The sequence below is a fragment of the Cornus florida genome, unplaced genomic scaffold (genome assembly GCF_030987335.1).
Source record: "Cornus florida cultivar Cherokee Brave unplaced genomic scaffold, ASM3098733v1 CherokeeBrave_3.0.0_Hap2_Chr05, whole genome shotgun sequence".
In the NCBI taxonomy this organism is placed as follows: domain Eukaryota; kingdom Viridiplantae; phylum Streptophyta; class Magnoliopsida; order Cornales; family Cornaceae; genus Cornus; species Cornus florida.
The window spans coordinates 2,291,255-2,317,079 of record NW_026775575.1 but is presented as its reverse complement, the minus strand read 5'-3'; positions in this window follow the sequence as shown (position 1 = coordinate 2,317,079).

The window sequence follows — 25,825 nt, the reverse complement described above, 5'->3', positions numbered from 1 at the left end:
AGAAATGAAAATAAGCTAGCATGCCTTGCTACCTAATTAAACTACGCATTACGAATAAAATAAAATAAAGTAAATGCATGAAATGTCAGAAATCAATTCCGGACACCAAACCTTACCTCGGATCCTACAAAACCCTTAGGCAACAAGAAAAGAAATAAATAATCAAATAATAAAATAAATAATAATAATAATAAATAAATAAATCCCAAAAAAGGAAAAGATGACACGATCATCACAGTATGTGAGGCGTATTGTTAGGCTTCATAGGGTTCCAGTATCCATTGTTTCAGATAAGGATCCTCGTTTCATGTCTCACTTTTGGTAGGGTTTTCAGGAGGCTCTTGACACGAGGCTTCATTTTAACACGACATTCCATCCTCAGACTGATAGTCAGTCGGAGCGCACCATTCAGATATTGGAGGATATACTATCGGCTTGCATTTTAGATTTTGGAGGTAGTTAGGAGGACTATTTGCCTTTGGTTGATTTTGCCTATAATAATAGTTATCAAGCCAGTATTGGGATGGCACCTTTCGAGGCGTTGCATGGCAGACCTTGCAGATATCCAGTTTGTTGGGCTGAGGTAGGTGATATAATTGCCTTAGGTCCCGATGTTATCTTTAAGACTACGGAGAAGATCAAGTTGATTCGGCAGCGATTGGTCACGGCTCAGGCAAAAGAGTTATACCGACAAGAGGAGGAGATCCTTGTCTTTTGAGATAAGAGATCATGTATTTCTCAAGATTTCTTCACGTAAGTTGTTTCCTAGATTCATAAGACCATTTGAGATTTTCGATCACGTTGGTGAGGTTGCTTATCATTTGACGTTACTGTCACATCTGGATAGGGTTCCCGACGTTTTTCATGTTTCTATGTTGAGGAAGTATAAGTCGGATCCATCACATATTTTGAGGTAGACAGATGTTGTAGTTGATGAGGATGTGACCTACGAGGAAGGTCCAATGCAGATTCTTGACACTAGAAAGTAGGTGCTGCGGACCAAGACTATTCAATTGGTCAAGGTTTTATGGAGACATCACGGAGTCAAGGATACTACTTGAGAGTTCGAGCAGGAGGTTCGCTCTCGGTACCCTGGTTTGTTCACAAATTTAGGTATGACTTGATTTCAGGGATGAATTTATTTTAAGGAGGGGAGGTTGTGATAACCCCATCATCTTTTCTTTTTTTCCTGACATTTTTTTTATTATTTATAATAATTATTTATTTTAATAATAATAATAATAATTTATTATAATTATTTTAAATATTTTATTATTTAATTATTATTATAATTATTTTATTTTATTATTATTTATTTATTGTTAATTAATTATTATAATATTATTATTATTTATTTTATTTTATTATTTAATTTTTATTCCGTTTCTTGTTACCTTAGGGTTTTGGAGGACCCGAGGTAGGGTTTGGTGTCCGGAATGGATTTCCGACACTTCATGCATTTAATTTAGTTTATTTAATCATTAATGCATAAATTAATTGTGTAACGATGCATATTTATTATATTATGCTTTCGTGGGAGTATATGATCTTTATTTCTTCGGGGACATTTTCATTTCTAGGGTTCTTTGTGCGTTTATCTTTTCGAGATATTTTGATTTAGGTACCTTGGTGCAAATATTTTTGGGAGATATTTGGTAGAGGGACTTTTGAGCAAATTGGAGAAGTTGTTCAAATGTCATCTTTTGATTGGACCAAGTGTTAGCCTTTAAGTGAGACATGTGGTGGAGAGTGATGAGGACAAGTGAAGGGCTTGGATGGTTGTGTGTGTGAGAGAGGTAGTGCATTATGTGATATATATATCACCTTTAGCCTTACACCTTTTTCTAAACTTTATCTTCTTCCTCTCATTTTCTCTCTCCAACCTCCATTGGTACCAAACCTTAGAGCTTAGTTTTACCTACCTTCCACTCACCTTTTAGCTTCACCATATAAGGAAGAAAGTTTCCTTGCACCTTAGACTACAAGACCCTTCTTTTGGATTTCATATTTGTTCACTTTTCCTTTGGATTCTAGATAAGCTTTCTCTAGTGAGGTAGGGGGTGTAGTATGATTGTAACCTTTGAATTTCCTTGTGTTTTGTAGTTTACCATATGTTATATGCTTGTTGTGTGAGTTATAGATAGGTTTATTGTGAATTATTTCATGACTTAGGCTTTTATGTTAATTCAAAGCATGTGTGTATACATATATGTTGTCTTATAAGATTATTAGTAAATTGGTAAAAGGCTATATTATTACTAATTTCCTTATAATATAATTATTACATTCTTATATTCTTCTTGCCATTATAAATTGCTAGAGACTTGTATATTACTTGCATGGTTGTGTAGTTAAAGTATTAAAGACTTTGTAGTGCTAGCATGAATTAATTGTTTAAGTTGATTTCTCAATGTTAGCACATGTATATATGTAACGACCTGAACCAGTGGGTCCGAATCGCTAACCAGGTCCTTACCCGAACACTCGAGGATAAAATGATCAACTAAGGTGTGGAAATAAATAATATAACTCTAAATGAGTCTAAATAGGTCAACATAAGTCATATGGGTCATTTGAACCCATGACGCAAGGTCCAAGACATAAGAATGGGGATTTCACACAATTGCCCCCTTCGTTTTCAAAGAATTCCAGAGCAGTTCAAACTAAAAAGATCATACTCTCATAACAATTGGAATTTTTGAGTGAAATTAATTTCATTGGAAAGATGACTCAAAATCGTTGAAATTTGACTCAAGAATGACCCCATTTGGATTTAAAACGAGGGAGATATGTCCATTCAAAGTTCGTGCTAAGAAAATGTTCAAAGCAGCAAGGGAGCCGGCTCTCATTCAAATGGAGCCGCCTCTTTTTTTTTTATTATTGAGAGAGCCAGCTCTCATTCTAATGGAGCTAGTTCTATATGGAGAATTTGCCGAAAATGCCTACTGGACAAAAAAGAGCCAGCTCTCAATGAGGGAGACTTGGCTTCCAACCTGGGAGGTCTGAAAATGGCCAATGCAAGTGCATAGGACCTTAGGGACCTCATTGGCATCTACTATGGCCATGAAATAAGCTCTAAACTCATCCAAAAACATCCTATAAACCTGATATAAGGCTTGAACATGATGACTCCCAATAATGCTTGTAAAGAAAAGGTATAAGTAACATGCAATTTGATTCAAAATGGCCTCATGGCCTCTTTATACATCAACTACAAATTATACCATAAATGTTGCATGGATAGATATACAAGGATTTACATAAACTAAGTACAAGTAAACTGCTACACCTAGAATATACCAAAGCTTCAATAGAAGTCATCAAACACCCGCTAGAAACTCCAAGGCAACCTCCATTTCCTGAAAAATGTTAATATAATAGGGTGAGCAAAAAGCTTGGTAGAAGGTGTCTAAGATACACCTCTTGTGACCCCATGAATCCAAACAAAGCATAGGAAAGGGGAAAGGGGTCATGCTAAATTGGAAGGGAAAACGTAGTAACAATTCCAACAACAACGCATCAAAATCCTCATCAAGCCATGCCATGCTATGGAATGCAATGGTATGCAATTTCGCTACCCATTTCAAAACCTTTATCTGTCATCATTTCCAACCGTTAATGCAACCCGTCCCATGGCAACTCCATAGCGGCACAAAAGAATGATTGGCTAACTATCCCTGACCCATGCCGTCATTTGGGGCCCAAGCAACTCAACCACACTAGGGTAGTCTCCCTAATTCTCTCTAGGCTACATTAACGCCACGGACCCTAGGAAACTCCTAGGCAACAGAGTTTTCGCAAACTTCTTTCAAAACCTTTTTCCCCAAAATCTCATATATTGCAATGCTGTGCAATTAGAGAAATTCATGCTCTTAAAGTCAACATTCAACAATATACACACATTGCAAAAACTCTAAAATATATCTTATGCTTTCTAAATCACAGAATTCAACACTTAGAGCACAATGGTTATAAAATTATCATCAATTAAACGTGCTTCATCATCATATGCCAAATAACACATAGTCACATTGCATGAAATTTTCACAAATTAAGCATGCTAAACCACAAATTTTGAGGAATTGACTCACAAAAACAAAAGAGATTGTATATTAGAAACCCCTACCTCAACCAATTGAAGAAAGCCCCAAAAAGTCCCAAATTATTGAAATCCCAAGTGTGGCCAAATGGAGATTTGCTCCAATCAAAATGACGGCCTCGACAAGCTCTCTAACTTTGCCTTAAGTGGTACTCCCAATAGTTGAAGAGAAATCAAAGCTTAAAAATTGTGAAAGAAAAAGAAAAAAAAAAGTTATGGATAAAGAGAACGAATTCGTAAGAGAGAGAGAGAGAAATAATCTGAGGCCATATAATGGCCTCTTGGCTAATAAAGAAAAGAAATGGTGGGTTCCACGTGCATTTAAAGAAAAATTTCTTTAAACAAAAATGTGTATATATATATATATATATATATATATATATATATATATACTATTTAAACCACAACCACACATAAATTATTTAATTAAATAAATGTGTACTATAAAACAATGCATGAAATGCAATGGTCCCAAAATATAACTCTCGTACTCAACAACCTCGACAGCGGGTCCCACCTGGGACCTCTCGGTCCGAAAAATAGAAAAATGTCAAAATGGATACCGTTTCATTTCTAAGAGTCCTGAACTCAAGGAAATGTCCCAATTAACACTCTAATACACCTTCTTGAGAAATAACCCATAAAACCATAAGACCATGAATTCACCAACATTATTGCCTTTGACACCAGACGTCACCAGGTCACTAAAACCCAATGCTCACCACCCTATGAGGGTGCTCATCACTCATAACAGACATCGATCCACTCTACACTGCCACGAAAGGCTCCAAAGCCCAAGAAAAAAACAGTCATCAGACCACCAAACATGACATCGTCTATACCCAACTCATCCTTTAATGGACACACTAAACCCCATACAAGGAATCCCGTTCATCTCACAATCAATCTCAACTCTAATCTACACATCCCTGACAAACCAAACACTTGCTATCTAACACGTAACTACACCATTACATATCTGTACAAACGACTACCAACTATACCAATTGGCAATCACTATACTTATCAACCTCAAGATGACCAAACAACAATTCTCTCAACAACTACACAAACATAAGTCACCAGAACAATAAAACGTATTATCATGTACCTAGAACCCAAATCCTCAAAACAAGATCTTCAATAATCAAATGGTCGAACACTTGGTCCAACTTACACACCTTGTCACCCAAGACATATCATTTGAATCTATAAAACATTATTATTCTAACGAATGTCCTTCCCAGACCAGATCCACATTTTTATACTGACAAAACACATAACACCTTGCTCTCATTATCGCAACAATCATTGACCTTTGACCCGACATCATGCTAAAGAGGGACTGATTCAGGAGAAATAATTGGCTAGGCCATTCTCATCATCGATCCGATCTCAACACAGATGTCATTCCCGTCCTCAAGTCCAAACCTCAAACACAATCTTACACAGTCCACAAAATAATCTTAAGATCCATTCACTATCAATCCATTGCACTACGTAACCTCAATAACTATACAGTCACATACAAGCTCGAAGAATCCAAATCATTCCTCAATCATAGAACTCGTAACAAGTTAAAAATAACACGGCACCAAACATCATAATCATCAACCAGCATAAAAGATTCCTAGTCTCCTCATAACACTCGTACCAGGTAAACAAATCATACCATTACTCAATTCAATTCTTACCTCGCCAAAACACACAATGCAACTATTTTATGCTTGAGATCATAAAACCAAAGTCAATCATCCGCATTATTCCTCAATGGAGTCCTACATTCGTTTTCTAACTGCTTAACACTCAAACAACACCAACACTTGTCCTCAAGACACTACTAAAATCAAATGTCTATAAAAACATCCAAGTACATGACTCACATCACATTACTTAACCATCCTCAAGCTTATAATTCACGACACACCCCTAGCCATCTCCGCTAGTACCAAACACTGGAATCACAATCCTTATTTGGCAACCCATGCCTCACATTCTGCTAGTTAAAACCACTCTCAAGCATAACCAAAACCAAAGACCACACCTCCCTCTGTGGGGGTGAGTCGACCGATACAACCAATCCTTTACTGGTGAACTCTAACAGCGTAACAAACCACAACATAGGTCCGTCCATCAATGGATGCGCACAACTCCTAAATAGAGAACAAGACTTACGATAAACGACGTTTTTGCTAGGACTAGAACAAACGGAAAGGGTAATGAACCCTACTCTCATAAGAGACTGACAACTCACACCTGAATGCACCCGACACCTTGTCACACGCTACACACCAATCCTCCAACCATGAACACCCAATCTCGCCTGAGATGAAATGAACACCTTACACACAAGGAGAAAAACCAACTAGAAACACATAGAGGATTACGAATACAAATCAAGGCGAGATCACCACTAACGGACTGTTTTACACTTCATACACTATCATCATCGGAACCTCGTATATGCTACTCCGCAACACCCATACTAGCCAAAACCAAAAAGATCCATACTACCTATTCGTCGAGTACTAAGATACAACCTGCTACACGACATCAAATAAGAGCATCAATGCTCATAGCGTACTAACACTAGAAACGATCACAATATGTTGGACATCGCATCTCGTTCCATCTGGAATCCGTCACTCCCAAATGACAACCTCTAAGCCATAAAACGACACTTTACCACCCATTCCATCTCTACCTTTCCAAGCGGCACAGCCTCGAACACCGTGTACACAAGGCTCGTGACCTCAGTCACAGCATCCCATTGATTCGTCAAAAGAAAAAGATACCTGTATGACAACATCGCCCTCACTGGCTTTAAGGACTAGGCTGCCCAAAATTGCCTCGACTAATGCACAACCCCTATCACCTACTTGATGACATATGATAAACAACATACATTCTCTAATCCACCTTCAGATCATTCCTTAAACCATTTTGTTCATTAATACTAAGACATCATATCACAACGTCTCTACTACCATCATCCTCGAATAACAACTTGGACTCAAGTCCAACCAACTCAACAGACTAATGCCAAGCAATCTCCCTTCAAGCATCCCTAGGATGACACCACCACAACAAGAGAGCATGCCTCACTCTCGATACTCCCCACAACGACCACAACTTGCCACTAGAAAAGAACCTTTAAACAGCAATACCATGCCGACAATTCCCAAAAGGAAAAAATGAGCACAAAAACTAGAATGCTCAACACCCAATTGTCTCTTCAAAACCATTTACAACACAATCGTTCATTAATAGTTAACTGGTTACTCAAACCATTCCAATGACCACATTCTATCTGCTTTATCATGCAATCTTGCACTATATAGCTAAGACTGACTACTACATACCACCTCGAGACTCTCTCAATAACATGCCAACATAGCCCTGCTCGCCAGTCGAGCCATGCAATCAACTCTCCATAAGTCGATTACCCGCGACACACTCCTGTAGTTTCCCGAAATGGGAATCACTTCTCAACCAACCATAAACAACACAATTCCTTAGACCGTACTAGAATACTCGAAATATACATTTATAACCCATAAACTACACTCGTGACTCTAGCAGCCTCAATCACACCTACCACAAACTGTTTCGAGGAAAACCTTCAGTATTAAACCATGACCTACATCCCAAGTACAGAAATCTAAAAAATGCAAGTCCTTCACCAAGACCTCTCATCGCAACCTCTACCTCCATGATCACAAGACCCCATACACAGATGCAAGAAACTCACATACACCATGGACACCGTGCCATGAAACATAAAACCATTCGAAAGTCGTGCTCTATGCACCGCACTAAAATGCAACAAAAAGATCGATATGACTACGCATCGAATAGCTAAATCCACGAGCTTGGAATCAGCACCTTTTGTTCGATAAGAACCAGTACCTAACAACCATGGAATAACCGAACTTTTCACCTACTCAGGTCAAAATTGACACAACCATCAATGCCACCACAAGTACGTTATCGTACTAGCAACTATCCCATGCTCGACCGCATACATGCACATAAGTATATATATATATATACAAGACATTCATATATCTATATAATAAATATATATATATACATACAATAATCGGAACATAAACCTTGACGTGACCGTGTCCTATCACATCAATTTAAACAAGCCCATTAAATCATTATGTGAAATTAAACATCCCATTCATCCTTATTATCATTTCATATAATACACACTTACACAACTCATGCTCAACTGTTCGTCACATTACCATGCACAACTTACATGTCATAACCTAAACTCACTACTTGCCAACTTATCACGTATAACATGCTTTTAATCATTATTACACAAACATTTTAGCCATGTAACACATATTTTAAAATTTAAGCACATAAGCACGTGAACACTTAGCAAGGAAACATATCGTTTAAAACCATAAACACATAAGCAATAAAACAAATAATCAGTTATACATGCTACTGGTCGGTCATCAAACTTGACATTCCTCAAGCTTTTAATGATTTTCTTCACAACGGTCAGCTTCTTAAGAGCCTTAATGCGACCAATATTGTTCTCATTCTGAAAGTAAAAGTACCAACAAAAATCTCTCAATTTCATCCAATCTCTCTCTGTAATGTTATTCTTAAAATCTTTACTAAGGTCTTGGCTAATCGGTTGAAACCATTAATGTCGTTAATTATTAGTCAAGAGCAAAGTGCTTTTGTTCCAGGTCGATTGATTACTAACAATATTTTAGTCGCCTATGAAGTGTTACATTATCTTAAATGTCAGAGGGGGAGAAACAACAAATATCTCGCCGTAAAATTGGATATGGCTAAGGCATATGATAGGGTGGAATGGGAATATTTGGAGCGGGTGATGATCAAATTGGGTTTTGCCGGCCAATGGGTGAAGGTGGTTATGGAATGTATTACTAGTGTTTCTTATTCAGTAGTGTTGAATAGAATCCCTGGCCACCAATTCACACCACAGCGAGGTTTGCGACAGGGTGATCTACTCTCACCATATCTTTTCCTTCTATGCATCGAGGGTCTATCAAAATTATTACACCATGTATCATTGACTGGCACCCTCTCTGGTGTTCAAGTTGGTCGAACAGCCCTTATGCTTACCCACATGCTTTTTGCTAATGATTCGTTACTTTTTTCGAAGGTAAAGGTCTGTGAGGTACGACAAATAAAGCAAATTCTTCATTTTTATGGCAAATTGACTGGCCAACAAGTGAATTTTGATAAATCTTCAATTATATGTAGTGTCAATGTAATGAGGACTGAGAAGGACGGATTGGGTAGAATTTTGGGAATTTACTTGGCAAACAACAATAATAAGTATTTGGGCCTTCCACCTAAAATAGGGCGATCTAAACGGGAAATTTTTCAATTTTTTGAAGATAAAATGGATGCTAAGATTCAAGGTTGGAGGCAGTCGTTTCTTTCAACTGGGGGGAAAGTAGTTCTTCTTAAGACTGTTCTCCAAGCCATTCCAACCTTCACTATGAGTTGCTTCAGAATTCCTTTGGGTGTTTGTCAAAAATTACGAAGCAAACTTATTCAATTTTGGTGGTCAGGATCCAATGATCATAAAGGTGTATGCTGGACCAAATTGGATGTTTTGTGCAAAAACAAAGCAGCGGGTGGCCTTGGATTTTGGGACGTAGAAAGCTTTAATTTGGCTCTTTTGGCTAAACAGGGGTGGAGGTTGGAAATAGAAGAAGATTCCTTGTTTTCAAAGGTGTTCAAAGCTAAATGTTTTCCCGATTCCTCCTTTATGCAGTCTCGTCTTAAGAGAGGGCTTCGTGGGCATGGTGTAGTATTTATTCAAGCAAAGACATATTTCTAAAAGGCTTTCAGTGGAATGTGGGTAATAGTCAAAGCATTAATATTTGGAATGACCCTTGGATTCCAGAATCAATGGATTTTAAAGTTCAAACTCCTTGTCCTGTGGGGTGTGATCTTCAACTGGTTTTTGATCTTATTAATCACCATACCAAGAGTTAGAACTGTTCTCTCTTACCTCAATTTTTTGGTGTTGAAGATTGCACATTTATTCAAAGAATTCCTATTAGTGAATTTGTTAGTTCGGATAAAAAAAATATGGGCTTTTTCTAGCAATGGTTCTTTCTTTGTCAAATCAGCCTATTATGTAGCGTTACACCTTAATGAAGGTACTCCCAATTATCCTTTCCATGTTGTTCCTCCTATTGATCAAGATGTTTCGTATCAGGTGTGGAAAAGCCTTTGGAATATTCGTACAAAGGAAAAAAAATTGCATTTTTTATGGGCTTCTTGCTATGGCCATATTCAAGTCTTTTCCAATATGAAACGCAGGAATTTAGTAGAGGATGCATGTTGCAAAAGATGTGGGCTTGACATTGAAAGTGTTGACCATCTATTGTTGTTTTGTCCTTTTGTTCAAAAAGTGTGGCACTTAAGTCCTTTGAGGGTGTTGGCTGAACAGGTCTATAGTCCTACATGGTCTACATGGTTTTCAAATGTTGTTGTAGGGCTTCAACATTCTTCCATGTGGATGGATGCGTTAAGTTTAATGGCATACATTGTTTGGTATTTGTGGAAGGCTAGAAATGCTTTTATTTATGCAGATTATGTCATGATAGAGCAAGACGTTCTTTCTCTAGCTTTGAAGCAATGGGATGAATTTAAATAAGTTATGGATGATCAATCCATGCATTGCAGCTATCTGGGAGTTATTCGAATAGAGGCATGCCAACCTCCACCCAATGGTGTTCATAAGTTGAATTTTGATGCTTCTTTTTTTGGCTCATTATGGTAAAGCTGCTGGTGGATTTGTTGTTTGTGATTCAGACGGGTGCATTGTCAAAGCTGCTATCTATTCCTTGCCATACATGACTTCTGCTTTAATGGCTGAAGCTACAACGGCTCGAAAGGCTATCAAATGGAGTTTGGAGGGGGGCTTTACTGATTTAATTGTTAAAGGTGATTGCAAAGTTCTTTTTGATTCAAAGAGTCCTTAGAGTTGCATAGCTGCTATTTGGGATGATATTAGCTTTTTGCTTACTAAGTTTCAAAGCATATCTTTGAAGTGGGTTGGTAGAAAAGCTAATTTAGTAGCTCATGTATTGAGTCATCTGGGTTTGAAAGAGAAAAGTGATATAATGTTTGATCTTGCTATTCCCATAGTGATTCAAGAAGTAGCCTTTGTGGACTACCATCAGTTGTAATGTGCTTTTTCTTTAAATCAATGACATCTTCTTTCTTGCTTTGAAAAAAAAAAAAAAGTTATACATGCTTTTCAAATAATTAAACACCTTAACATATAAGCATATAAACATGCAATTCAACTTCCCATGTAATCCTGGGTAGGCCTCTACCCGTCATCTTAATGGTATTCGAATTATTGATCTGATACCAAATTTGTAAAGACCTGAATCCGTGGGTCCGAATCACTAACAGGGTCCTTACTCAAACCCGAAAACACCCGAGGATAAAACGGTTAACTAAGGTGTGGAAATAAATAGTATAACTCTTAATGAGTCTAAATAGGTCAACATAAGTCATAAGGGTCATTTGAACCCATGACGTAAGGTCCAAGACATAAGAATGAAGAATTCACAAAATTGCCCCCTTTATTTTCAAAGAATTTTAGAGCAGTTCACACTAAAAAGGTTATAACTCTTTTTACGATTGGAATTTTTGAGTGAAATTAATTCAATTGGAAAGCTGACTCGAAATCCTTAAAATTTGACTCAAGAATGACCCCATTTGGATTTGAAACGAGGAAGATATGACCATTCAAAGTTCAGGCTAAGAAAAGGTTCAAAGCAGCAAGGGAACCGGCTCTCATTCTGATGGAGCCACTTTTTTTTTTTTTTTTTTTGGCTGAGAAAGCTGCTCTCATTCTAATGGTGCTGGCTCTATGTGGAGAATTTGCCAAAAATGCCTACTGGACAAAAAAGAGCCAGCTCTTAATGAGGGAGAGCCAACTCCCAACCTGGGAGGTTTAAAAACCAATGTAAGTGCATAGGACCTTGGGGACCTTATTGGCATATATTATGGCTATGAAATAAGCTTTAAACTCATCCTAAAACATCCTATAAACTTGATATAAGGCTTGAACATGATGACTACTAATAATGCTTGTAAAGAAAAGGTATAAACAACATTTAATTTGATTCAAAATGGCCTCATGGCCTCTTTATACATCAACTACAAATTACACCATAAATGTTGTGTGGATAGATATACAAAGATTTACATGAACTAAGTACAAGTAAAATGCTACACCTAGAATGCCCCAAAGCTTCAATAGAAGTCATCAAACACCCGTTAGAAACTCCAAGGCAACCTCTATTTCCTAAATTTTTTTAATATAATAGGTTAAGCATAAAGCTCAGTAGAAGGTGCCTAAGATACACCTCTTGTGACCCCATGAATCCATACAAAGCATAGGAAAGGGAGAGAAGGGTTATGCTAAATCAGAAGGGAAAACATTGCAACAATTCCAACAAAAATGTGTGTGTGTATATATATATATATACTATTTAAACCACAACCACACATAAATCATTTAATTAAATAAATGTGTACTATAAAACAATGCACGAAATGCAATGGTCCAGAAATACAACTCCCGTACTCAACAACCCCGATAGCAGATCCCACCTGAGACCTCCTGGTCCGAAAAACAGAAAAATGCCGAAATGGATACCATTACATTTCCAAGAGTCTTAAACTCAAGAAAATGTCCCAACCAACACTCTGATACACCCAGCACACCCTACGGTATCTGGCACGTAAAACGAGAAAAGACAAAAATACCCTCAAGAATTAGAAAATTCCCAAAAAATGAAAATAGAGAAAAATCGGAAACATTACAATATATATATATAGATGACTTGTTAATATCATGCCATATTTAGTATTGAAGGCTTAGGGCATGGAGTGGTTCATCTTCACATCTTATGTGTGCATAGAAGGTAAAACTTATGCATTATATAGATTTAATTATATTGTGGACATTATAGTTGATTTTGGGAAACACTTGGGACATCGTTACTTTGATAGTTAGAGTTTGCCTCTAGTGAGGGAGGTATGAGTTCTCCCTAATTAAAGTGGCCACTTGGGTTGTTCCCTGTGGGGTTAGTAGCTCGAAAAGAGCTAATTTTGTCTTGGTTGTGATACATAACTGGATGTTGTTGTCCAAGATATTCCTATTATGTGATTTCGTATTTCATTTCCAAGTTGACAATCTTATATATTTGTAACTTAAGGTTTTGGTATTGGATATTCCAATTTTTTTAAAGTGCATTTTGAATGTGGAATTATTTACAATGCTTCAATGATAGTTCTAAGATGATCCCTTAGCTTCACCTTTGAACTAGACATTAGGAGGAATGTTTCACTTGTTATAACTAACGAGGCCGCTTGTATACGCCAAAATAATGTAGTGATTGTGCGGTTCAAGAAAAGCCTTTTTGGTCAAGTTTAAATTTATAAAAACCACTACCACCACTACTACTAACGTAGCAAGAGTGAGTAGGGATCGTCCCAAGGGATTATACGTGTTGGAATTTAACTTCGACTCTAGTGGATCACAAGATTGCAAAGAGAGAGATTGGTTCATTAAACTAAGATGCAAACAAATTAAAATGCAATTAAAATAGAACTAAGTTGAGATAAGGATTTAAGAGATGAGATGTGAGGTCTTGGGGTGCATTGGAATTGCCACCAAGCTTGTTCACCAAGCCACACACTTTCAACTCTTTCAACTAATTTGGGAAAAACCTTCTTGTGAACAAAATACGACTACCAATTGCAATATTAAGCATGGACCATCAAATTCATGTATGAATTGTCTACCTAACCGAGAAATAAACTAAGTGTAGCACAACCCATCAATTCAAAGCACGACCCATCAAACTAGTCACAATTGTAACACACATCAATCTAGAGAATCATGAAATTTGTAATAATAAGCCATGGAATATCAAATTAATTATCGATTGTCTACCTATCTACAAGCATGAATTAAATTGTAGAACAACCCATCAAGCATAAGTATAATCCATCAAATTAATTGACAAATCCATCTAATAAAAACCATGTCTAGCCATCACTAAATCCTTAATTAATCACACATAGACATGCAACCAACATAAAGAAACTAGTGTAGAGATCAATTCCTAAATAATCACACATAAGACAACATGTAATCACAAAGAGAATCAATAGGAAGAATTAAACCATATGAATCATGTGAGACATAATTTTCAATTTAATCACACATAGACATGTAAATAAACTAGAGAATTAATAGGAAGAATTAAACCAAAGAAATCATAGAAATATACCAAGATTCTTTAAATTCACAAGGCTAGAACACTAATCACAAGATATTACTCCCCAAAAAGTATGAAAGAGATAGCGGTTTAGATTACAAACTTGGGGCTCATCCAAGCCCCAAGGAGAAGTCTAGCCAATCATGGAGGAGGTGGATGTGGTCATGAAACCCTCAAGGGCAAGCTCCAAACATGGCTCCATCTTCTTTTTCGTCATCTTCTTCTTCTTCTTTAAAACTTTAGAGAGAGAGAGAGAGTATGTGGATCTAGAGATGTGTTCTTGAGATGTGCATCCACTTCCTTCTTTTCTTTTAACCCTAATCTCTAACTTTCTAGAGAGAGAAAGTAATGAAAATATAGAAATTACAATGAAATAATATGGATCTCCCTACAAGAATGGTTCAATCCCTTATATATACAAGGCTTTGAGAGCCCAAAAAATGTGAGAACTCAGCCCTAGGATCTCCTCTTTCAAGCACAGCCCAAGTTGGTTCGAAATGAGCTGTAGATCTACTTTTTTGTTAACTTTTATGAATAGTTTAATTGAACCAAAATAAGTTCGATTGATTAGAGTTCGATCGATCTAAAATAAGTTCGATTGATCAGAAATAAGTTCGATGGATCCGACTTGGCAGTTTTCAGCATCAGCCTCTTTTTGCTCCAGTTTCTCACCAAGACTTAGTTTTGAATCCAAAAAGGTTGTAAGAAACCATTTTTAGACCGTTTTAACTTTATTGACCTAAAATAGACAAGAACACAAATAAGTACTAAAACGGGAAAATAAAGATAGATAAATGGACTAAAATACCCTCCTTAGGTGATAAAATGTGGTACATTTGAGCGCTCATCACACCCCCAAACTTAGATATTGCAAGTCCTTAGCAATGAACTACGAAGTAAAGAAAGAAATGAACAACTAAATAACTATGAACTAGAAAATAATAAATGGATAATGCCACTTTCGTAAGGAACACGATTGCATTTAGCATATGCAACCAGCCTTTTAAACCCCTAGGTTATCCCTAGTGGACGAGTGAAGTTTCATGAGGGTTTCCAGAAATGATACCCATAAACATTAAGCTCATTCTCACAAAAGAGGTACCAATATTCCAAATAAGCATCGGAAGAAAACTACCTCAAGTATGCAATTTTTCAACCATTTCCAAGCAATCTCCTAAAATTTCAACATCAAGCAAGCTAGTATGGTCATCCACACATCAAGAAAATGATCATGCAAATCAAAACAACTCTAGAATCCTTTTTAAGTGAACCGGCATCAAATATGTTGCTATCTAAGCCAACTAAAGAAATAATCACTTTCGGCCTCAAACTAGCATACAAATCTAGTATCGATCATCAAGATAAAGAGTGGACCTTTTATTAAAGCTTTATTGATCTAGGTGTGCTTATTCTTTTCACTCGATTTTTTTTTTCTTTTTTTCTTTTTTATAATCCTAAGGATCAAAGATGGAAGCATAGTGCAATGTGTTGATCTATTAATCTTTCTAGCGATCCATGAGGTCGAGCGTTAGGTCAATGACTCCCAAACTGGACGGGTTTAGGGCATTAGGTGTTCAAACAGCCCTAAGGACTTACAAGCTCAAATCAATTAGGCTACAAATCAAAGCAGCATCCATCTAATCATTTCCCACTTCTCACCTTTTGGGAGAAGTTCTCGCTTTTTTATTTGCTTTTGTAACAACTTTTTTTTTTTTAACCTAAAGTTTAGGCCCTCCACCTTTCGGCATGAGAAATTCAGTGCTTGATGAGGCTAGAATCTCGGCTACTTAGTGAAAATGGGTTGTTATCCACTTTTATCAAGAATGAAAGCTTTCAATGCACTACTAGCTCAATTGGGACCATATCAATAATCAACAAAGCATGTACCCCACAAATGAATGCTAGTGTGCACCTGTGCTTGTGTACAATCCTAGAGTGAATCTCAAAACAATCACAAAATCAGGATGATGTGGACCACAAGTGCAAGCATGATATCAATCTTTCAAAAAATTTACTCCTAAATGGCATTTACGAGGCATATAAGGAGTATTGGACTCTCAAGTCAAGCAATTTTTAAATTTTAAGAAATATAGTCCTTAAAAGATCAAAATCATAGCTAACATGGATCTCCAATCTCAATCATGCATTTAAAGCTCAATTTTAAGTATAATGCAACAAAGTTACCTTACCCCCAAACTTAAACTGCATATTGTCCTCAATGTGCAATAAGAACAATAAAAAAGATGGAAAAAGTATACCATGGTGGTGAAAACATGAAGCCCGACAATGATCCAATATGAAAAGGGTCTCCCCTAAACTTAGAATCAACAACCTATTTGAATAACCATACTAGTAAACTCACATCAAATATCAAATGGGATAAGAATAATCAAATCATGCATTCTAAGGCAATATCACATAAGATGAAAGAGATATATGAGATTAAGCCCAATAGAAAATATGAAAGTAGCATGACTATACATAAGGGCACAATGGTGAAAAGTTTTTATATTTTTCTTTTTATGAAAGTATGTACAATGAAACAAAATGCAAGAAAAATAAAGAAATAAAAATGAAAATGAATATGTATGATACAAAAGATAAAAGACACAATGTGTCATTTGGGTGTTAAGTTTAACGTCTCTAGCAAGATGGAATACTACTTTGAAAAACCATTTTTTTTTTTTTAATTGATTAATTTTTTTTTTTTTTTTTTTTAGACAAAACAAATATGTACACAAACAAAAATAAAAAGGCAAGTAAATAAAAATGTAAGAAAATAAAGAATGCAATTTTTTTTTTTTTTTTTTTCAAAAGAGAAAAGTAACTAAATAAAATAAAATAAAATAAAAAATAGAAAGAGGAAAAAGTCAAAAAGTCAAAGGGGCAAAGCTATGATCGATCCAAGAAAGATCGATCGAAACTTGATCGATCGAGAATGTGAAACCTGCAGACAACTCCGAACGATACACAGAGAGGCATGTTTCAGAGTTTCAAAATTTTTTCTAAGTATGGAACTGAGATCGATCCAAGAGAAAGCTGGATCAATCTTGGAATTTTGGATCGATCAGGAATAAAGTTCACACGCTACACAAAGAGCTGAAATATACAGAGAATTAACTCCAGAGAGGTTCGATTGATCGAAGTACACTTGTGATCGATCGAACTGGCACCAAATGCCTAATTTTGAGATAAAAGTGCAGAAAATCCTATGCTAAGCCCCAATGATGGTAACAAGAATGGAGATTGAAAAATAGATGGAAGAATGTACACAAGAATGAAAAATAAAAAGAAATGAGGGAGGAATAAAGTTTTGAAACTCTACGAAAAACTAGTGTTTATGCGTAACATGCATGAAATCTTCAATGAAGCTCAATGGAACATATCTAGACGCCACAAGAAGTGAAAGATAAAAAGAAATGGGAGAGGAATAGAGTTGAAAACTCTACGAATTCTAGTTTTTAACGTCTCTAGCAAGACGTTGGGCCAACTCATTAATTAAAAGAATCAAAAACCGGATATAAAACATCCTTATTGATCATCTTTTCACTTTTCTCATTTGATGCCTCACTTATGACAATAAAATCATCCTCCAAAAGAATGACTTGAAAAGAAATGAAAGAGATGATATTATTCCTTTCATCCACGGTCTTGAAAATGAAATTAATAATGGGCGGGCTTGTCTCTTTGTTGTGTTCTTGAAACACATTCAAATGATCATTCACTTTGATAATTGGGGAGGCATTGTCTTTCGAAAACTCATTCGGACTATTAAGAAACACCTTCTCTTTATCCCTCTTCTCTTCCTAAAAAATAACCATCTTTTTACCCTCTAAAATAGCCACAGAGTCCATTAGAGAGTTGATTTCATTTATAGAGCTTTCTATGTCAAAACCACAATTTTTATACATTTCAAAAAGGCATGTCTCAAGAGGGTCTTTGGAGATAATAGAAGGAAGATCCTCTTCAACAAGTTCCTCCTCCTCCTCTCTTACCTCTATAGTGGTCAACATCTCCTTATTCTCTAAAGTAGCAATGGCTGGAATGAAATCATGATCAAAATAAGAAAAATTCTCATAAGTCATGTTGTGCTCTATTAGATTAGCCATTGGTAGACTCTTCAACTCCTCAAATTGCTTACTTGCTACTTCTTCCTCACTCTCTTCATCCTCATCTATGTAAATTGGAGTTCTTGCCATTTTTTCATTTGCCTCTTCCTCTTCCTCTTCCTCTTCCTCTTCCTCTTCCTCTTGACGAGAAAGAGTACTTGCAATTTGCTCAACTTGAGCTTCTAACTTGGCTAAAATTTGAGAATGAGAATTAATAAGTAGAGTTTGTGAAATATGCATATCAAGTAAAGCTAACATTTTTCCTTTAAATCTGGGTGAGTACTTAGAAGGTGGGTAAGTTGATTCATCATAAAATGGTGAGGGAGGGCAATAGTCATAAAGAGGATCAAAAGAGTGATCAAGTCCATAATAAGATGATGCATGTTGAAATGAATTGGACTCAATCTCATAAGGATTAAAATATGGTGGAGGGATATAAGGTGAGGGGAAGTAATTTTCCCCTAAACTTGGATCAAACAATGGCTCCATCCACATTCAAAATCCAAATGTAACAAATAATTGCCTCCACACGGGCTGATGCTTGGACAAAGATTTAAGCAATACAATGAGCCTCAATAAGGGCTATCACAAGCATGTGAAGAGGTGAAACAATTAAAATACAAGAGTTCCAAGAATTGCTCACAAAGGTCCTTAAGCAACTTCAAATTCCAATGTTAGCTTTAAGCTCCAATAATTACTTCAAGTTCCAAAGTTTGCCTTTCTTATAATCAAGTACCTAATTGACAAATAATATCAAGAATGATAAAAGAATATACAGAAGAAAATAAAATAAAAATAGAAGTAATCAAAAGAACACTATTGTCTATTCTAATTCCAACAAAACCGTTAATCCCCGGCAACGGCGCCAAAATTTGATGAGGCCGCTTGTATATGCCAAAATAATGTAGCGATTGTGCGGTTGAAAAGCCTTTTAGGTCATGTTTAAATTTATAAAAACCACTACCACCACTACTACTAACGTAGTAAGAGTGAGTAGGGATTGTCCCAAGGGATTATACGTGTTGGAATTTAACTTTGACTCTAGTGGATTACAAGATTGGAAAGAGAGAGATTGGTTGATTAAACTAAGATGGAAACAAATTAAAATAGAACTAAGTTGAGATAAGGATTTAAGAGATGAGAAGTGAGGTCTTGGGGTGCATGGAATCGCTACCAAGCTTGTTCACCAAACCACACACTTTCAACTAATTTGGGGAAAACCTTCTTATGAACAAAATGTGACTACTAATTGCAATATTAAGCATGGACCATCAAATTCATGTATGAATTGTCTACCTAACCGAAAAATCAACTAAGTGCCGCACAACCCATCAATTATAAGCATGACCCATCAAACTAGTCATAATTGTAGCATACATCAATCTAGAGAATCATGGAATTTGCAATAATAAGCCATGGAATATCAAATTAAGTATAGATTGTCTACCTACCTACAAACATGAATTAAATTATAGAACAAACCATTAAATATAAGTATAATCCATCAAATTAATTGACAAACCCATCTAATAAAAACTATGTCTAGCCATCACTAAATCCTTAATTAATCACACATAGACATGCAACCAACATAGAGAAACTAGTGTAGAGATCAATTCCCAAATAATCACACATAAGACAACATGTATCACAAAGAGAATCAATAGGAAGAATTAAACCATATGAATCATGTGAGACATAATTCCCAATTTAATCACACATAGACATGTAAATAAACTAGAAAATTAATAGGAAGAATTAAACCATAGAAATCATAGAAATATACCAAGATTCATTAAATTCACAAGGCTAGAACACTAATCACAAGATATTATTTCCAAAAAAGTATGAAAGAGATAGAGGTTTAGATTACAAACTTCGGGCTCATCCAAGCCCTAAAGAGAAGTCTAGCCAATCATGGAGGAGGTGGATGTGGTCATGACACCCTCAAGGGCAAGCTCCAAACATGGCTCCATCTTCTTCTTCTTCTTTGAAGCTTTAGAGAAAGAGAGTATGTGGATCTAGAGATGTGCCTCCACTTCCCTCTTTTCTTATAACCTTATCTCTAACTTTCTAGAGAGAGAAAGTAATGAAAATATAGAAATTACAATGAAATAATATGGATCTCCCTACAAGAATGGTTCAATCCCTCATATATACAACGCTTTAAGAGCCGAAAAAATATGAGAACTCGGCCCTAGGATCTCCTATTTCAAGCACAGCTCGAGTTGGTTCGAAATGAGCTGTAAATCTACTTTTTTTATAACTTTTATGAACAGTTTGATCAATCCAAAATTAGTTCGATCAATCCAAAATAAGTTCGATCGATCAGAAATAAGTTTGATGGATCCAACTTGGCAATTTTTAGCATCAGCCTCCTTTTGCTCTAGTTTCTCTCCAAGGCTTAGTTTTGACTCCAAAAAGGTTTTAAGAAACCATTTTTAGCCCGTTTTAACTTTATTGACCTGAAATAGACAAAAACACAAATAAGTACTAAAATGGAAAAATAAAAATATATAAATGGACTAAAATACCCTTGCTTAGGTGCTAAAATGCGGTACATTTGAGCGCTCATCCATGACTTATGTTATACTTGCAAAGCCATTGAAACCTTAGGTTATTTTCATAATACATTTTCCTACGGAGTAATTCAAATTACTCACACCCGTTGATTATATATTTTTCAGGTAAAGAAGTGCTCTTTATGGATGGTCACTTTCCTTAGCTTGTTATGGATATGGTGTTATGGACACTCTTGTTTTGTGTATATGCAAAGTGTTTAGCATGTCTTTTTGTTGTACTTTTGTAACCATGAATATATGGTGTATACTTTGGATCATTATATGTAATGGGGCCTTAGGGCCACTTGTTTATTTCATTCTCTAATGTATTAAACACTCATGTATGTATTCACACACTTCTGCACTTTTTATATTCATGTTGGACCCTTTCATGTTAGGGGATTTGAGGTATGCATAAGCCAATGCATTTTCTGGTTCATAACAGAGTTTTCTGCAGATTTTTAAGCCATTTCGATCGACCGATATCTTTTATCCCATTTACAGAGTTCAGGCAGTAGCCATTTTACTGTTAAGACCATAACTGACAGACCGATTTCTCGTTTTGGCAGACTTGTAGTCAGAGTTTTATTTCGATCGACCGGTTTGTCTGCAGGTTGGCCAGCCTTATTTGGTCACTTGCCTTTGCATGTTAGTACCATTTAAATGCTTTCATTATATGCTTTTGACCTTGCATGAGCTGTTTCATGTCATGTATGACCTAGTTTGGACTTAGTACTTGTCCTTTGAATGTCATTGGTGCTGGAAGGTACCGCTTGACCTTTATGACCTTAGCTTCCACATTTGTGATCCGTTATCGAGTTAGGTTCTCAGTTGATGCACCGGATTCCATAAATTTGGGGCATCACAATTTTAGTAAATAAAGAGAATTTTAAATGCCTTGCTATGCATACTGCACTTAGAGTACTAGGTCCATGTGGTTGGTACTTTGACAGTGGTTGCTCTAGGCATATGACAGGTGATAGAACATTGTTTACCACTTTTAAGGAATGCTTAGATGTAAGTTATACTTTTGATGACGGTAATGCTTCTAGTGTCAGTGGTAAAGGTAAGATCAAATTTTCAGGAATTGGGGAGTTAAAAAATGTTCTATATGTTAAAAGTTTAGCTGCTAATTTGTTGAGTATTAGTCAAATCTGTGATGAGGAGTTTCAAGTCAATTTTACTCAATAAGGGTGCTTTGTAATTAATGAAAAAGGTGAATATGTTTTTAAAGGAACTAGAACTTCTGATAATTGTTGTATTGCTTATTCAAATCCTTCACTTATTATATGTTTTTCTACAATTACTGATGAGGCAATTTTATAGCATAAAAGACTTGGTCATGTGAATTTTAATGATTTGGTAAATTTGTCTAATAATGATCTTGTTCGAGGTTTGCCTAAATTGAAAATGCCTAAGAATGAACTATGTGGCCCGTGTCAATTAGAAAAACAAACTAGAGTGTCACATAAGAGACTTTTCCATATAGTTATGGTGGTTCGTCGCTCACATAGCTTAATAGTGCATTAAGGTGAGGGCCAAGTTTTACATTTATAATTGCCACTACTACCTTTCACTAAAAATATAGTTAGGGCGAGTAGGGATCGTCCCAAGGGATTGGTGGGTCGTATTGGTTGTGGAATCAAAATCAGGGTTAGTAGGTCGAGTGATCAAAAGATTGGTTGGTGATTGAATTAAGCTAAGTGTGTAAATTAAACTAAAGTAAACAATAATGCAATAGAGATAGAATAAGATAGAGAGAAATCTTGGGGTTTAGAGATCACCACTAAGCATAACTTTTCTACATCCTTAATAAATGATTAATGAGGGGAAAGCATGTGTTGCAATATTTGTGTGTGTGTGTTTGGTTGTTTCAATTAGTATGGATGACCAATTAAGCATATATTATCTAAACAACATAGTGAAAAGCACAATATATCAAACTAAGCCATTAATCCTTTCATTAAGCTCACAATCCAATCACACCATAAGGTTAGAGACATATGTTACTTGCATTCAAAAGCATGGAACATCAAACAATAACCATGGATTGTCCTCCCATTTAACAACTAGGGCAACTACACTACAACTACACTATAACCAAGCTAATGACATGAAATTAAACTAATCAAACTAAGGGAAAGGCACAATCCATCAAGAAATAAGTATGAACCATCAAGTAAATCACAAGAGCATTTCATTAATCACTAAATTTTGACAATCTCTAGATCCACAGCATCAACACACATAAACATGCATCAATAACACAAAATCTAGAGACAAGCACATGAACATCTATTCTAGCATACATAGACATATGGATAGAATGAAATGATCAATTGGAAGTATTAAACCACACAAATCATTGAATAAACAAGATCTATGTATATATAAATGTCAAAACATGCATTACAACACAAATCCCCTCAAAAATACATAAATCAAGATATAGAAAGCATAGTTAGGGCTAACTCTAGCCCCAAGAGGATGTCTAGCCACTCATGGATGTGCTCCTCCAACCCTCAAGGGCAAGCTACATGGAAGAAATTTGTTCCTCTCCTTGGTTAATGAAGAACTCCAATGGTGTCTCTAGCCTCCTCTCTTCTTTTTTTCCTCCTTAAGAATTCTAAAAGATGATATTTCAAGATATGTGATGAATCTTCCCAAAAAGTAGCTCAAATCCTCCTTTTGGTAGGTCAAGTGTCACCCGAATGAGCTGGGGTCGTACACCAAATATTCCCCCCAATGATTATATAAGAGATAACTTTTTAAGAGCTGGAATTTGGATTTTTCCGCACTTGAAGAAGTTTGATCGATCGAACCTTATCTTGGATCGATCGAACATGGCTAAGATCTATCGAACTTAGGCTGAATCGATCCACCTTGGCGGTGCCTTTTTGGATAAAGAGAAATCTGAGATATTTTGGAGATATTTTTGGGAAAAAGACAAAAGTGGTTAGTGGGGTGGTACAACTAGACAACTGGATAAGATCAAGAATGTTCGATCGATCTGAGAATTTGTTGGATGGATCGAACTTTGGGATCTTTGGATAAGAATAAAAATAGCTTGGATCCATCTTGAAGTGCTGAGATCGATTGAAGTTGGATCGACCGAACTTTTCTTGAAATCGATCGAAGTTGCTGAAATTCCATCCTTTCTTCATTTTGCTCCCATTTTGCTCCCTTCTTTAATTTATCTCAAGATTGCTTCAATTCTGCTCTTATTAGGCTGAGTTAGCTTATTTTAGGAATAAATGCCTGAAAATGGAAATGAAATAAAATCAATCTAAAGCAGGAAAATAAGATAGAAGAAGGTCCTAGAATACCTAAGCTTAAGGGGTTTAAATGCACACTTTTCATCACTCATCACATCCCCAAACTTAAATATTGATAGTCTCTAGCAACAAACTAGAAAGTAAGGAATGAAATGAACAACTATACAAGTATGAAATAGAAATCAATAAAAGTATAACGCCACTTTCGTAGGGAACACGATTGCACTTAGCACATGCAACAAGCCTTTTAAACCCCTAGGTTACCCCTAGTGGACTAGTGAAGTCTCGTGAGGGTTTCTAGAAATGATACCCACAAACATTAAGCTCATTCTTTCTAGAGAGACACCAATATTGCAAACAAGCATTGGGAGAAAACTACCTCAAGTATGCAATTTTTCAACCATTTCTAAGCAATCTCTCAAAATTTCAACATCAAGTAAGCAAGTATGGTCCTCCACACATCAAGAAAATGATCATGCAAATCACATCCTTACCCTCAAACTAGCATACAAATTTAGTACCGATCATCAAGACAAAGAGTGGACCTTTTATTAAAGCTTTATTGTTTTAGGTGCGCTTATTCTTCCATTCGATTTTTTTTTATATATATTTTTTTATTTTTTTTATAGGATCAAAGATGGAAGCATAGTGCAATGTGTTGATCTATTAAGCTTTCTTGCGATTCATGAGGTTGAGCGTTAGGTCAATGACTCACAAACCGGACGACTTTTGGACACTAGGTGTTCAAACACCCCTACGAACTTACAAGCTCAAATCAACTAGGCTACAAATCAAAATAACCTCCATCTAATTATTTCCCACTTCTCACATTTTGGGAGAAGTCCTCACTTTTTTATTGCTTTTGCAAATTTATATATATATATATATATATATATATATATATATATTTGAATTCAATTATTAATCTAGAGTTTGGGCTCTCCACCTTTCGGCGCGAGAAATTCAGTGCTTGATGAGGCTAGAATCCCGGCTACTTAGTGAAAAGGGGTTGTTATCCACCTTTATCAAGAATGAAAGCTTTCAATGCACTACTAGCTCAATTGGGATATAACCAATTCAATAATTAATAAAGCATGTACCCCACAAATGAATGCTAGTGTGCGCCTATCCTAGTGTAGAAGTCTAGAATGAATCTCAAAATAATCACAAAATCAGGATAATGTGGACCACAAGTGCAAGCATGATATCAATCTTTTGAAAAATTTACTCCTAAATGGCATCCACAAGGCATACAAGGAGTATTGGACCCTCAAGTTAAGCAATTTTTAAATTTTAAGTAATATAGTTCTCAAAATATCAAAATCATCGCTAATCATGGACCAATCATAGTAAATCCTCAAAATACACAAGTCATGCTAAAAAATTATGAATTAAAAGCCAACACTGCAAAATACACCATTACCCCCAAACTTAAATGGCACAATGTCCTCAATGT